This window comes from Arctopsyche grandis, chromosome 12 (assembly GCF_051622035.1).
Source record: "Arctopsyche grandis isolate Sample6627 chromosome 12, ASM5162203v2, whole genome shotgun sequence".
Lineage (NCBI taxonomy): Eukaryota > Metazoa > Arthropoda > Insecta > Trichoptera > Hydropsychidae > Arctopsyche > Arctopsyche grandis.
The window spans coordinates 10,667,744-10,685,582 of record NC_135366.1 but is presented as its reverse complement, the minus strand read 5'-3'; the positions used below and the strand labels follow the sequence as shown (position 1 = coordinate 10,685,582).

The following is a 17,839-nucleotide window of genomic DNA, read 5'->3' as shown; positions in this document are numbered from 1 at the left end:
ACCTTCGCATTAAAGTTTAAATTTCATAAATCGTTCTTGAAATTTCGACACGATTGATGGTTTCATGAACGCCCTTCGAAACAAGTGCTATTAATTTAGTTTTATGTCTAATTTCTAACTGGTTTATTCGTACTCGAAATAGTTATGTGAAAGGTTTTCTATTTCTGTTTATGATTTCAATGTTCGAAACTTTCTTCGTGTATGCGCAAACATTATTAACTGCTCTCCATTAATATTAATCGCCATTATTTAACTGAAACATTCGTCTCAGTAAATTTGCCATACAATTGCAACGATAAGCCCAGAACTTCCCCGGTTAAATATCCAAAATTTCCATACATGCCGATACATATATGTATATGTGTGTTGAATTAATTAATAACTGTACGCGTGCGAAGTTGATGAACGCGTATAGTCGGAGAGCAGTTTGATTTTCATTTGAAAATTTGCAATTTTATCGCAAAGTCAAACGCGAAACTCGAACACAAATTCATTAAAGATATTTACATTGATTTCTTCCAATCAGAGCGGATTTTGCAAATTCAATTTAGCATTTCGTCTTTTAAAGTCTGAAGGTTTTCGCATTCCGCAGTGCTGTGTACCGACCCCGAGGAGCATTACACCATCTGCAAAATTCCCATAAAAAAAGTTTGATTAGATTCGAGACGGGAAACGATGTCGGAAAATATACATTCAGACTCTCGATGAGGATGAAATTTTTCTCGGGCTATTTCAAGCGGTTTAAATCTGCCAATATAATGATGACAAGCTTCGGGGCGTGAAAATATCCAACAAAGTAAACTTTTTACATGAACTCATACCACTCGTATAAAAAACATTTCTTGCCTGCCTAATATCCGATCATCGTTACAGATTAAATTACATTTACGTAATAATATATACATATATAATGATATAACGAAACATGATAAGCTCTTTCGTGTTATCGAACCCTTGGGAATATCGAGTGATTAGTTTACGGTTATTTCATGGCATTAATATCATAATGTCGAAGGTTTTGCTTTATTAATTAATAAACATTGGCCTTATGGAGCGAAATATTCCCTAAGATATTGCTAAATTAACTATTCAACTAATTCGTCTTAGCCGAAGATCGCTTAATTAAATACGATGACCGAAATATCTATTGTATATATAATATTGTATATCTATACATATGTACAATGCATGTAATTTTATATTTTTACCTTTTTTGTATGAGCAATATTGTAGGAATTACTTTGTTGTACATTATTCATTTTTTATTACAGTTTGTAGCATTTATATTCTTGAAACATTCCCTAGCTTTTCCAGTTTCATCATAAAGTATGTTGGTTTTGTCTACGTGTGCTATACATAAATATATATGTATTAATGTTTATACAATATAAGCTGTACAAATTTTCCCAATTATCAGATTTGATTTTTTTAAATCACTCAACTGCATTGATAATGTTTCGAAAATTTATTATAATATGTAGATGTATACAATCTCATCAATCTTTCTACTTTGTGTTTATTTGAACATGATGTTAAGCAGCTTACGTATTCATATGATACATTACATACATATCTATGTATGTATGTGTGTACGGCATGTCATAATAAATGACTTAGCTTCGTCTTTGTAACAAAATATCTGTAGAATTATAATATATTAGGTTGAAATCACATCAATTACTTAATATGTATATACATACTATCATAATATTATTATAGAGGTAAAGCTTTCATTTTATACGTATTTGTTTTTATATGCACTTTGTTCTGATTTCAACTGATATTAGGTACAATATAAATATTTTTCATGATATTTTAAGTGTATCAATTTTGCAATCAAACTCTCGCTTTTTTAGCTTGAAGCTTTACATTTTTTACGCAAAATCTCGTCAAAACTTTTGAGGGATGCGTTGGAGGTAGAGACTTTCTTTTTTTTTCACCTGTCTTTTACGGCTTTTGACGGAGACAATTTATGCAAAAGCTCTATGGAGCAAACTTATCAACGGGGTCGTGCGACGTGCATAAATTATCACAGCTCGGAACTTGCCTAAAGTATGACCTGACATGCGGAATTCCTGTAAATTCCTTGGCAATGTCCTGCAGATATCCAATAGGCCTGTGTAAGTCGGACCATTGTCAGATGACTTTGCATATCTATAATCAGTGCCGTTAAATTTATTTATTTTATTTAACACACTTGGAGAGGCGGGCAAGTAGATAGATGCATGTGGGTTTGACTTACATATGTACGTACATAAATACATAAATTAAATGGGGAAAAAAATAAATAAAACATTCAAGATAATAATAACATTAAAATAAAAATAAGAAAGGAAAAAGTAAACAAGAAAAATATATAATGAAATAAAATAAAACACAAAAAAGTAAAAAAAAAAAAAATGAGCAATAAAATTTTAACTGAAAGAAAACGAAAATATAGAAAGAATTGAAGATATTGGAAGAGAATAATTATGAAATTATAAAAATTATAAAAAGTTTAAGAAATACATCTAGCTTTTTTTATATATTAAGGTTTTCAGAATTAACTACATTACTCAGAATACTATTCTAAACTTTAACCACCGTTTGAAAAAAGGAATCTCTAATCAATTTGTTTGACTTTTCTTTTTGGAGTCTGAGAGAGTGACCTCTAAGATGAGTGTTGTCATTGAATGTAAAGACGTTGGACATAGGAAAGTTGTAATGATTAATTAATATTTTAAAGATTTCGATTAAGTCTCCCATTTTTTTCTTCTCGTCTCCAGTGTGGTGGAATTCATTATTAGTCAACCTCTCATTATAAGAAAGTGTTTTAAGTTCGGAAGATATTTTAATAATTATACATATGTACATATAACATATTTTATAAAATGAAGATTCCATATACTAAAAGTGTATTCTAATTTAGGCCTGATAAAAGATTTATAATTTATTTTAAATGTTTTAGTTGAGACACATTTGATAATATATAATAAATATATATATATATATATATATATATATATATATATATATATATATATATATATATATATATATATATATATGTATGTATATATGAGAAGTCCATAATTTTGAATAATATTTTCCATATGAATTCGACTTATTATCGATTGATAAATTCCAAACGATATTTTAAGATAGCTCATTCGCTTTATTAAACAATGATGTATACGACGGGCAAACAACGGAAAACTATCGGATACAAGTGCCTTGTATCCGATAGTGAATTATTGAGTTACCAAAAATACCACCTTTGAGTGCGACGGGTACAACCCTCATCTGAACTCCCAAGACGACATCAAGGGCACTGCATAATTTAGACATAGTCTAGAAACGAAAGTGGAGTAAAAAATAAATGTCAGGTTCTATCTGTACCAATATCCGCTATAGAACAAATGCGTCCGGGTGAAAAATTGTTTCGGCTCTCCGTTTTCTTATGAAGAGTTTTTATGCTTTTAATTTTTAATTTATCGCTAGGATGCGCCCGGTGGATGAAAACTATTGTAAATGGGAGAACTGCTAAAACCACACCTTTTTTAATGGACGAGCCCATTACGTGAAACATTACTGGCGCGGCTACGTACATAACATATGTACATATGTATGGTGTGGATGTATTGTAAAAAAACGAGCAAATATTGGAGTTGAAATATAAATAGAAACTGGACGAACGACGGCAAATTGCTGTGGAAAGTAACGAAGCTGACAATTATTTTTTCTGTATGGGTATTTACATTGCGTGCATCCAATCCAGTCTATGTATGGATGTGGAAATGGTGAAATGGGTCGCGTCAATGAAAAATCGTCACCGCGATTGTATATCTTCCGTGTAATCAGTCGTCGGGGATACGTGTAGTTACATGTGTAGTTCCTCTCTCTCTCTCTCTCTAGGAATGTTCAATTAGTGTCGTCCATTCTTTCAGGATTATCGGACCTGAAAATCGCGTGCCGCAAATATTTCACAGTGCCGTTGAATTATCCGTGCTGCGGCTACATTTTGCAGTACATTTTTAACAACTGACCATATATAACGGGTAAGACCAGAATGCTAATTTCCACTATCCGGATACATGTACACCTGCATACATAGATATATTATGTATTAAATGTTTTAAATAGTTGTAGTATATTTTTATAGAAAACAAGCTGAACCCGGCATACATACATTGCAATGCCACAATAACGCATGCAATTCCCGTTCCCGTTCCCGTTCCCATTTGTCGGAAAAACGCAGGCGGCGACCACTTTTTCAATTATTAAATTGTTTGTTTATCTTAGCCTAAAAACGTAGGTTGCGAACCGATTTGAAATTATTTGCCATGCAATGCCACTCATTCCCGTTTTTTAACGTTTCCGTTCCCGTTTTTGGGGGATTTTTTTACATAAACTATCGCGGACATGCACATAATAACTCATCTAAGTTTCATCGCAATCGGTTGAATGGTATAGATGGACAAACACACAAACATTGATTTTTACTAACCTCTTCTTAGCTCGCTTTTTGTCGGTCTCCGTGACGGGCCGGAATGTGAAATGACAATGAAAGGCAAAGATCGAAAATCGAAGGATCTTAAGTCGAAAGATCAAAAAAAAAGGGTGCATGGTAAACGGTACATACTCACGTACATACTCACGTACATACTCACTTAATTTGCTCGAGCAGGATACAACACGAATAAGAGGTAAAGGCTGTTCCTCTTGTTCCTGTTGTATCCTGCTCGCGCAAATTAAGTGAGTACCGTTTACCATGCACCCTTTTTTTTGATCTTTCGATTTTCGATCGTTGCCTTCCGATATTTGCGTTTTCGGTAATTTCACATTCCGGCCCGTGAGGTAGACCCGCTTTTATATATGTACATTTACCTATATATGTAGATATGGCGATACTACTATTATTATTTGAAATTTTGTCGATTTTACTTACACTTATATAATAATCTAATATATAATTTCGAAAGAGACTATATGTAACCTTGGTTGGTTGGTTCGTAGACAACACATTCGATTTTTTTTTCGATTCAAAAGCGCCGATTCGATTTTTTTTTATTCAAAGGATTCGAAGTCCCCGGGGGCAAGGCGCCGGATTCTGGTATTCATATAATTTGGAAAGAGACTTACTATATATGTTTGTTTGTTCGTGACAGTCAATTTAATAAAAAAAATAAATGAATATTCAAATAAATTTAAATAAAATAAAACTATTCAAATAAATTTCATAAAATTTTTACTATTAGATTGGCCATGTTTAGCGGTTTATATTACAAATACCGAGCGAAGCCGGGTAAAAACACTAGTACATTATAAAATTGACATCAAACCAAGATTTATACCAAAAAACGGTTTTTTTGCCTAAACCAAAGCTATCCGTTTTTGTCTGTTTCAATTTTAATATTCCGAATATTTAATAGAACCAATTTTGAATTTCACAAACGGGCTTGGTTCTTGAACAAAGCGGGCACTGTGGAATCATTAACGGATTTAATACGTAAATAAAATAAACTTTCACAGTGAAATCTAACAAACTTATTAATATTTCATATAAAGCAAACGAAAATTTTATAGGATTTTTAAAATGTGAAATTAAGTATAATATATTAGTATGTATGTAAACACATGTACATATATGTGTTGGGTACACATACATAGATTTTCATGTCGATATAATCACACCCTTTGATGTTTATAATTCTAGAAACGCCCAGGGGGCGATTCCTATCGGCGAAAATTCAATTATTTTATCTTTTTTTACCCGAACAATTCTTATGAGAAATCTTTCGACGAGAAAAAATATAAAAATAAAACAAACGTGCAGAAAGGGAATAAAGCAATTTGACACCGTGAAATTTCACTGAGAGTTACGTGTGCCAGTGCTTTATATAGGTACACTCGTCCTCTATCAAATATTGACATTAGTCTTACGAAGCGAGCTTTTAGTGAAGCTTTGTGAAGGACGATGCACACACGAAAAGCTCACACAATGTGCACTAGAAAAATCTTCCGTCAACGAGGTGAGCTCGCCCGAACGGGAAACGTTGCACCGCGTTAATTATTCAGTCGGGGAAAAACTGAATTTTCCGCGGGGCGAAATCTCTGACGTGTGCACGTATACAACTGGCTCTCTTTGGCATTTTCAAAAATGATTTTTGCTCGCAATCAACGACGGATTATTAACCGTGAATTTCGCTTCAAAGCCATCGCAACTTGGGCTCCTAGCTGCAATCGGGAGGTATGAAGAAATAAAATAATGAGAACGATGAAAGCCGTGACGTATCCACGTGTATTCGCAGTGCTCTCGAAATTTCCCTGCGAGCTCGTTACCTATGAATGCATCTGTTTAATATATATGTACATATATGTTTGCATGTACATATGTATTCTCGTTGAATACTAAGCCGTATTGTATGCCGTCGGCTTATTGAATCTGTATAATGATCGAACGCTATTGATCCATTTCAGTAAGTGTAATTTGGATGGTAATAAATCCCAAATGTATATACATATGTATGTATGTATTTTACCGCAGAGCTATCTGAATTCAGGTCACAGTGCATCATACACTTATAAAACCGTGTAACGGATTAAATATATTGTGAATTTTTAATGCATTCGTTCATTTTAATGCATTCGTAAAGGTTTCGTTCGAATTTTATTTTAAAATCATTATAATTTTAAACAAATTCTTTGTGTCAGGTTTAAAATGGATCCGGTTATTTTTGTGACATTTATTATTTCCCGCCATTTTTATTACTTTCTATGTATGTACATATGTGCGTAGTAGCAATGGATGAAGCTTTGTGATCATTCGAAAATTCAACCTTGAGGTTTTGATTTGATCTGATTTGAACTAAGAATCGATCTTTGAACTAAAAATCGATCACTTATTCATTGTGTGTTAGTATGAGTGTCTGTGTATTTCGGAGATAATTCAAATACCGTTAATAATCCTATCAAACTGAAATTTCGTATCGGCTACTGAAATACTTATCATTACGGCGTAATTTTTTAATATTTAGGTTGACCAGAAGTGGTACTTGCCCTTACATACATACATATGTATATGTAGGTCTCCTCTTTTTTAATTTTTGAATTAAATTATCTCTTAAACCACTCAACGGATTAGTCTGAAACTTTTTTATTTCTAATTGGTATGTAACATATTATGTTCCATAGTAATATTTTATATCTAAATTGTTGTTAAAAGGATTAAGCATGCATTGAATATTTTTTTTTAGTTTATGTATGTATGTACATACATATGTAAGTATGTGTGTGATGGATCTTAGAATGGATTATTTTCGATTAATTCATTAAAAAATTATTTATATAAATAGTTTGTGTTTTTTTATATCTTGGAACTAATACATACATCATACAATGGTTCTTTTAATGGCTAATAATAAATTACAAATAGAAAAAAATATGTTGAATTATTAATTAATAAATTGAATTTGTTAGTCATTTCACAATTGTTCCCTCGTTTTTCTCTATTAATTATGCATCTTTTGATGTTCATATTATATATGTAAAAAGCGTCGTTTTAATATGCAATATCTGCAATTTGAATTGAATCATCATATTTTATAAGCTGTTCAATATTTTACGACAGCTTCATTCGAACCAGCGCAAATAGAATTTCAGTAAATACACATATGTAAGTACATACATATGTATGTATATGTATGTACTGTCACGTTCCCGATCCCGATCAATACTTCTTTATTTTTATTTATTTAAAATTTCAAAGTTCTAATATACATATATACGTACATACATATATGTAAGTTATAATGAAAGAGATTATTTTAACACAGAATTTTTCAGAAGTTACACTTTTCGCTATCTTTAGTAAATTTGAAAAACATTTTTTACTTGATTTTGAAAGTCGAACTTAATATTGGAACGATGAAGGGTTCAATCCCGTGGGTTGACCGATTGATAAGAATTTATTTTGAGTACAATTTGTAGTGCTGCTGCTATTTGTGACTCGAAGTCTATCGTTTAATATCAGAGTTTGCCAATTTATCTGATTTCATTATTGAAACGGTTCCTCCATAAATTGGAAAAAAATCTTTCTACCTACTATGCCACCACTATTTTAATATGATTTAAAATTTATAATTTATAAAATTTATATATGTTAAATTTTAATATCATAGATGTCGTCTAAGGGTAACGCGTAATGACACCGTGGGGAAATATAAAAAAAAGCAATAGTTCGCACTGTACTGAATTGTCTGATGTTCTCACCGGATTGACTGAATTATAATAAAGAACTGGCTGTCGTACTTTGGGTACAGGGTATAGCGATATAGCGCCTCGGGATACGTAACCGTTCATGCATATTTATACGTCTCAGTTCTAATTATAAAATAAAATACATTTAAACCACAAAAGTTTCATCACTCCTTGAACCATATTTTATATTTCGCAATTTTTTTTATTATTTTATGACAACTCCAGTTTACAGTCTGTAAACATAAAGTGTACTCGGGTCTTTAAACAAACTTACACTTACCAAAAGTGTTCATATAATATGTACTTGTATTTATATTTCAACTATGTACAACTTTGTATGAAAGTTATTATTGAATTGTCGTCCTTACCAGCGTCGTCGTCTCGGCTCGTCGTTTCGTATAACGTTTCAAAATTAAACTCACATACATACTAATCCATATATGTATGTGCATATAATATTTATTCGGTTAAATTTAAAACATATAATATTAAACCCGCGAGTCAAACCGTTTCTTGGTAACGGTGGTAATAATTTCTGATAATTTCCATACACATACACGAGTGCTATGGCTAAATTTGGAATTCTAAAATTAATCGAAACAACGCGGACAATGCACAGAGCAGTGCATCGGTTTGCAGTTTCTATATATGTATACATAAAACAGTTCACTTTGTGGTAGTGTATTCTGGTATTTAAACCGTGGATAGTTTATTTGCACTCCGCTGCATACACGACGTATCCTCTGACATGCCCGGTGCATCAGACTGACGTGGCAAATGTTTTCGTTTCGCGCTTGCATTATGTGCAAATATCCTCCCCGTGTCCGTCGGTTGAAATTGGCGGGCAAAAATCTATGCAGATTAAAATTTTCAATGGTCTATTCATATCCTGTGTTTGCATACGCTGGTATTTGGCGCGGGGGTCGGTTACGATTCCCATGAAAAATAAATTCACTTGCTAAATATGAGCAGAGCTTTGGGACGCGACCCCCCTTTTGTACTTTGGAAGCTGAATTTTTCACGGTTTCTCCCTCCGAAAGGATAATATTCAGAGTCCCTGTGGATCAATATGGCCTTGTTAACAAACATGCTGGTGTAGAAAGGAATTTTTCCTCCTGTACTCGTTGGCGACCAACAAAAACGATTGTGCCCAAACAGAGCTACTGTAGTTTTCTACGACGCCTTTGTTTCAATAGAAAATTCAAAAGAATATGATTTAGTAATGAATAATCTTCTAATACACCGGATGATTAACTTTGCTTTCATAAATATGTGACTCGAGGTGCGGACAGAGACACAGAGAAGTACGCGGCCCGTGTTTTAGATAGTTTTGCACATGTAAAAAACGCTAGTACGCCTGATTTATGCCATGGCGCCCATGTCAAAAATCACCCAATAGAGCGTTTTCAGTGTTATTTTATCCTTGTTTAACAGTGATTCCCAGATTGAAGAAATGTAGGAGGAACTTGTTGAAATAATACATAAGATTATACGAATTAATAATGACTTGAAGATACGCCCTTCCCAACTGGAAACCGCGAGCACGTGCATGGCGTACGATTCATTGTGTTTCCAGTTTTAGTCATCTTTTACTAAACGCTACAAAACTAATGGGAATCTGCACACGCTTTCGATATAATATGACCATAAATGCTTGAGCGACGACAACACCACAACACCAAAACGGCGCAGACACGGCACGTGTTTTTTTAGAAAATTTTGTAAATGCAAAATACGCTAGTATGCTTGATCTATACCGTCGAAATCATTAGCAAAACTTACCCCTTAGAGTGTTTTCGGTAATATTTTATCCTTGTTTTGACTAAAGTTTGACAGTGATCGATAGCGGTGATTCCCATATTTTAATAAATTTCGGAGAAACTTGTCAAAATAATAAGATCGTGCGAATTAATAATGACATACATACGCCCATCACAGCTGGAAGAGCGAACGTGTCCCGTGCCGCCCTTTTGAGTCTGTTCTTACCATATATTATCACAACGTAGTGCACTGGTAGAGCACCATTAGAGAAGTCGTGGATTTAGTCTCGGCTAAATGCGCTGCTAGGGAGATGTTGTAGTTGTTAAAAACACACATCGAACGTCTCCTATTAGAGTTTTCTAATTTTTCCAGCTTAATTTTTGCGAAAGATCTAATAAAACAGATTCCTCCCCTTAAGTTTCTCACAAATTCGAGCTATTGGCATCTCAAATTTGCATAATGCATGGAAAAGACTTCGATAATGGTTTGATGTAGTTTATTGAAATGTAAAATTTGCACGTGGTGGGCCAGCGGAGCGTACGGAACACAAGCTGTCCGTACGCCGTCTACTCGATGACTCACCGACCGTAGCGTTCTTCCGCTTGGGTCGACACTACTGCCAACTCGTCAATAATGCCAATCGACAATCAGTTAATAAGACTGTTTGCCATACGTCATTATAAAAGTCGGAACATAGTCCCACATAGGAAAACTGTTGAACAATACAGTTATTCTACAGAGTTACAGCATTACTGACGAGTCGTTTACAATAACTCATAGCTCTTAAATTAATTAAATAGAGGTTGAATAATGAAACCTTCGCCTCATCCAGTGTGAGGATAAAATCAATTTATTGGTTCAGTAATATTTCAACTTATAGGTATACCTCTGGTGAATGTTGTTTCTATTTACATTAAAATTTTTGAAATCTCCTTTGAAGCTGTGAATAAGCATTACAAGATAAGGTTACTTTAAAAAAGAGAGAGTGGACTGTATATAGTTTAAAACTTAAGCATTCCTCATCTTGAGGTTAACTTAGACAATACAATGTTGACACTATTACAGTTGTCAATACAGATCAGCTATTACCGATCAACTAAACTTGATTAGTGAGTGTAATGCTCCTAAGTTAACTTGATTTCATCAACAAGTAACACAAACATTGCTAAATTAAAAGTAAATTGGAAAGTCATTCATTCATTCCTACAAGCAGGAAATGAAGGCGAACTATGATTATAGATGTCTCTACGTTAAACATCGAAATGTTCAGTATTATAATATTTACTTATTCTATGATTCACATAGATACTATAAACAGTAAGAGTTAACTTATGTTTTCATAACAAGAAACAGAAGACCTGCGGATGACTCCCGGCAGGTTATAATTAAGTAGACATGAAATAATTTAAGATGCTCCATTAAGTTTGGCTTGGAGACTAACATTAACAAATCATGAATATAATTTTAACTGTCAAATTTGAACAATTTATTTTAAACTCGGATATCCTTCCGAGTGATGACATGAGACAAGTCTTATATTATAAAGACAAAATGATTAGATTAAATTCGGAGATATATACTGCCGAATGTTAAAATGAAAATAGCTTAAATTATACACACAACACAATTAAAGTGAATTACGGAGTACTACTATTAACATTGAATGATTTAAACTCATGATTACATCTAATAAGTAATATGCGTTGGGGGTAGTGTCTTCGGGTTAAACTAAGCTACCGAAGTTGACGGAATTGAAGCTGCTGTTTCTCCTCCATCTTGCTGATCTTCCTTCCTGTCAAGTGGTCCTTGTGGTAGAATCGGCAATGGCGCCACTAGATGACTGGACCGACGAAACTCTCCGCTGGCAGTAAAGACGTCGACGACTCGAACTCTGCCATCTGATCCGGGATACAATTTAGTGACTCGACCCAAGACCCATCGGGTTGGCAGCATGTGTTCCTCCTTTAACAGGACCATTTGACCCACACTCAGATTGTTGCTCGAGTCCTTCTTCCATTTGTGTCGTAACTGCAAAGAATGTAAATATTCCGCCGACCAACGTTTCCAAAATGCTGCTGTGGTCAATTGTATCTGAAGCAGATTGGCATGGACATTAGTGTTATATTTAACCTCCATTGGAAGAGCGAGTAAGGATCTGCCAATTAAGAAATGTCCAGGTGTGAGGGGTAAAAGGTCTAGTGGATCCGATGACAAGGGACTAAGAGGACGGGAATTCATGCAAGCTTCTATTTGAGTCAATACCGTACAAAATGATTCGAAATTTAAGGTGGTGGCCTTTAACACCTTGTTTAAATGAATTTTCGTGGATTTAACCGCTGCTTCCCACAGCCCTCCCATGTGAGGCGCCCTTGGCGGGTTAAACTTCCAACGAATCCCTTCGGAGGCTACATACCGTAGTAGCTTCTCCTCATGAGGACATTCGTAAATTAATTTTACTAAATTAACGAGTTCACGACTTGCACCGACAAAATTAGTAGCATTGTCGGAATATATCGTATTGGGCCTGCCACGTCTGGCTACGAATCTTCTTAAACAATTTAAGAAATTTGAACTCGTTAAGTCTCCGACAAGTTCCAAGTGAACTGCCTTACTGGAAAAACACACAAAGACACAAACGTAACCCTTAATTATCTTAGAATTCTTATTGCAACCAGTCTTCACAGGAAAAGGTCCTGCGAAGTCTATCCCCACATGACCGAAAGGAAAATTCGCAGTGGTACGTTCAAGCGGGAGTAATCCCATTAATCTATTGTGTGACAGTGGTTTATTTCTGAAACAAATGACACATGAACGCACCACTCCTTTGACAGTATTATGTCCGGCCAATGGCCAATAGGTCTGCCGCAATAACGACAGTAAGGCTTGAGTACCCAAGTGAATATATTATAAGTGTGCATCTCGGACAATCATGTGTGTAAGTTTATGCTTATTTGACAAGATAATGGGTGACGTTGATAGAGTTGTTCCCAGAGGAAGTCTACTTCCAACACAAATTAAATTCTCATGGAATAGAGGGGACAATTTAGCTAATTTACTGCTACTGGGAATTGGATGTCCCTTGCTCAGCAAATGATATTCCAATGGAAATGATTCCATTTGCGATAACCTAATCAAATTATTTAAAGCATCTTTTAATTCTAAAGCGGACGGTTCGTTATTTTCTTTAACGTTTAATTGTTTATTCCTTAGTGGCCGACGAACATATGATAAAACTCGAAGGAGTCTTGGAAGATGAGAATATTTATCTATCCAATTATTTTCCCTCACAAGGGTAGCGTTAGTGACTACCCTTCTCTCTGGAAGATCTATTGTGATCTCAGGAGGTCTTCGAGGCCATCGTGATTCATCTAATTTCAACCAACTAGGGCCGTCCCACCATAACGAATTATGATTTAATTCTGATGGTTGAGTCCCTCGAGAAATTAAATCTGCTGGATTGTCTGTAGAGGAGACATGGTACCACTCAATGGGTTGAGATATTGATTGGATTTCGGCCACTCGATTGGCAACGAAGGTAGTCCATTTACATGACTCTCCCCTAATCCAATGCAATGCGACGGTTGAATCCGTCCAATAATATTTTTCATTAATATGAATTGTTAATTGGTCTATTGTTGACTTCATTAACTTTGATAATAACATAGCGGAGCACAGCTCTAAACGCGGAATAGTTACAAAACTGAGCGGAGCGACTCTCGAACGAGAACACACAAGATGACATTTGGAATTTCCCAATTGATCAGTACATTTTACATAAATACAAGCACCATAAGCTTTCTCGGATGCGTCACAAAATCCGTGTGCCTGTATATTAATGGCATTATTTAGTATTATCAATCTAGGAATTTTATAAAGTTTCATGACTGTATTGGATAATTGACAATCCTTCCATTTTTTGAAGATTGTCTGAGGAATGAGTTCAATAAGTTTTAATAAAAATAAATTTAACCAATCTGATTGGACACTAGGTCCCACCATCAAAATATTATTTAGTGAGATATTGGACGTTGTCTTCGCGGACGCATCAAAAACTACACGATATTTAGTGGTAAGGCTAGACTCCTTAACCACGACGTGATGAGGTAAATAACAATGAACCTCATGTGCCTCCGGAGGTTCACACTCTGACATATGTCCTAAATTTATGTACTCTTCTAAAACTTTATTGTATTCCATTTTTAAATTATTATTGGCTAAAAAACGTCTTTCCAAAGTTTTGTGTCTTTTCTCCGCAATGTGCAATGAACTTCCTAATACTACCGGGGAATTTTTATATGGTAAAGCTACACAAAATCTACCGTTTTTATCTCGTGATGTGTGTGCTTGGAAATGTTCCTCACATCTTTTCTCCTCAAGAGATTGATGTTTTACCATAGGAACCTGGTCTATCATCCAAAAGTTTTGAATGTGACTGTCTAATTGACTTAAGCCTATGTGGCTCTTCCCTGGAGCATTATTTACTTCGGGATATGGACCAACTATTGTCCATCCGAATTCGGTATCCTTTAAGATAGGCATACCTTTTCCTAACTGGATGGTTCCTGCTTTCATAGCATGAACGCAAATCTCGGCGCCGAGCAATAAATCGATTGGCGTCGGTTTATTCCAAAGGGGATCTGATAACTTGATTCCCGCTGGTATTGAAATTAACTGTTGATCCAGTTTCACAGTTGGAATTTCGCCAGTAATTTCTGGTAATACCAAACACAACACTTTGGTTGAGTAATTAGTGGTTGAAGACCTTATGGTCACCTTGGTGATGTGACGAATGCTACTTTCTTGATTAGCGATACCTACAATTTTTTGAGAGATTTTCTCTAATTTGAAGTTATTCTTCTTAGCGAAAGATGTGGTAACATAGTTGACTTGTGAGCCGGAATCTAATAATGTGCGGCCCTTAACGACCGTTCCATTGGACGTTATAATGTCTACTTGTACCGTGGGTAAAATTATCTCCCTTTGAGAGAAATGAGTAGAATGAGCATTAATTGACTTCCTTCCCGTATTATTTGAACTAAATGTATCGTCCTGATGCAACAAAGTATGATGGTTTTGTTTGCACCTTAAGCAATTAAAGTTAGACCTGCAATTTGTTATCTTATGCGATGAATTTAAACATTTAAAACACATGTTATTAGATTTAACGAATTCATTTCTTTCCAAACTGGATTTTGCTTTGAATTTATCGCATTTACCTATGAAATGATTATTTCGACAAAATGCACATGAGTTTACTCTACTTGATGGGTTTTTGTTCGCGACATGAGTTCTCCTGATTCGTTGACGGTTATGAGGGAATTCTTTCACCGTAATTACAGATGCAGTAGATTGTAATACGTTACATCTATTCTGCAGAAACGTTTCTAACTTCTCGTACGGTGGCATTTCTCTGTCAACCAGAGATGTTTCCCAGTCCTTTAATAAACTAAATGGTAATTTCCTTAGAACTAAACATGTTACCCATGGATCTAAATTTTCTCTCGCGTAACCCAATGATTCAATGTTTTTAATACACACCGTTACCTTATTTAATAGATCTCTCAATTCGATATGTGATTCCTTTGTGATTAATTTTAAGTCACAAAGTGAGTTGATCCTAGTTTTAAGATTAAGTCTTGGTAAATTGTATTGCTTGTCTAAAATACTCCACGTTATTTCATAATTGTCTGAGCTAATATCTAACCCTGATACAGCTGCTAAAGCGGGACCGAGTAATGATTGATGCAAATATAGTAATTTAGTGACATTCGAATATTCCGTTTTGTTTCCTATTATATTCTTAAAAGCTTGTTGAAATGATTGCCATTCAGATGGATCTCCCTGAAATGTGGGAATGGTTAACGTCGGTAACTTATCTCTAGCAAATTTAATTGTTGCTTGCTCTACCTTTAGTTTACTATCTTGAAAGGATTGGCAATCTAATGCTGCTTTAAGATTTTTAACTGTTATTGTAATTGCATCGTACTCTTCGTCTATTTTGGCCGCTTTCGATATGTCTGTAAGGTTATCTAAATACTCGTAATGGAGTTTTCGGACATAATCGTATGCTTCTTTAATGGTTTGATACTGTCCTTCATCTAATTCGGAGGATTTATCTATTTTTCCTTTTAGTCTTTGTACCGCGCCTGAATACCTTAATTCTATTGACGTCATTATAACTTCTACTTTATTTTCCTTCGCTAATATTTCTATCGATTGAGTCTGACTTCGAGTCTGATGTATTCTAGAGCTTGACCTGTCTCTAATAGGTTCTACGTCCCTAGTTGGATTTCGACCTTTATGCGACTGGGAAGTCGAAGCTTCTATTTCCTCGTTTTTAGCACTTGACATTTGTTTCAGAAAGTTGCACTATTTCGTCTCATAAATACAGTTATTCTCTACTATAGCTGTCAATTGAACTATTCGTAGAGATAAGGTAATAATATTCAATGATTAACCGTGAATCTTAATATTCTACTTTAACTATTATCACCAGAATCTATCCAACATATTTTGGAAGAAATAACAACCCTAAATTGGTGGGTGCTTGATTTAAACCACTTTGGGGCTACAAGTCTTGTGATTTATTTTAAATCACCACTGTTTCATCACACATTATGAAACAAAGAGATCTACCGATGTATGAATATACCGGTATGTACTTGATTTAATCCACTTTGGGGCTACAAGTCTTGTGATTTATTTTAAATCACCACTGTTTCATCACACATTATGAAACAAAGAGATCTACCGATGTATGAATATACCGGTACGTACTTGGCTTAAGCCACTTTGGGGCTACAAGTGTAATTCCACATTTATCGTGGAGGGGGGGGGGAGGATGTTTCTACACACATTAAGAAACAAATAGATCTACCGATGTATGAATATACCGGTACGTACTTGGTTTAAGCCACTTTGGGGCTACAAGTGTAATTCCACATTTATTGTGGAGGGAGGGGGGGAGGGTGTTTCTACATACATTAAGAAACAAAGATCTACCGATGTATGAATATACCGGTACGTACTTGGTTTAAGCCACTTTGGGGCTACAAGTGTAATTCCACATTTATCGTGGAGGGGGGGGGGGAGGGTGTTTCTACACACATTAAGAAACAAAGATCTACCGATGTATGAATATACCGGTATGTACTTGCTTTAAACCACTTTGGGGCTACAAGTATAATTCCCCACGTGCTTTGCTAATTTTACACTACATCTGATTTTACACTTTTAATACGAAATTCGATGCGACCGATGAAACATTCCTTCGTAGCGCGATATTATTTTATACAATCGCGTTAATTAATTGTTATACTTTAAAACATATTTTAAAAACTGACCTACCCACATGATTGCCTTTTGAACAGATTGCCTGAGATTGAATACATTCACTTACTTGAATATCCTTTACGATGTTTATGTGATCGTTCCGATAATTTTGGATTACCTCTGTGTCCCATGCGTCTTTGTAGGTTATGTTTTTATTTATATATTTTCTGCGTCAATCACGCGGTCATGTACCTCTGTACATCAATCAATATATTGCTGAAATAGAAGCAAACATGTTATTAGTATTGGAAAGGTATGGATAGTAACAAAGGAACGATACCGATTTCTTAATTGACATCCATTTTTTCTCGACCACGTTTTTTCCTATTGGTTTTCCCGTTTGGTGTTGTGGCCTAGGTTACTGGTGTCCGGTTCGAAATGACCATCATGGAAAAGACTTCGATAATGGTTTGATGTAGTTTATTGAAATGTAAAATCTGCACGTGGATATGGGCCAGAGGAGCGTACGAGAACACAAGTTGTCCGTACGCCGTCTACTCGATGACTC

At 34.9% G+C, this 17,839-nt stretch overlaps 1 long non-coding RNA gene across 1 annotated transcript; it reads right to left on the bottom strand.

Moving 5' to 3' along the window:
- Window positions 1-10,479: 10,479 nt before the first annotated feature.
- Window positions 10,480-17,839, bottom strand: LOC143919710 (uncharacterized). Its single transcript, XR_013261263.1, has 2 exons — window positions 17,399-17,839; window positions 10,480-12,090 (listed from the first exon to the last, which is right to left on the bottom strand). It is a non-coding gene; the product is annotated as an uncharacterized LOC143919710 (long non-coding RNA).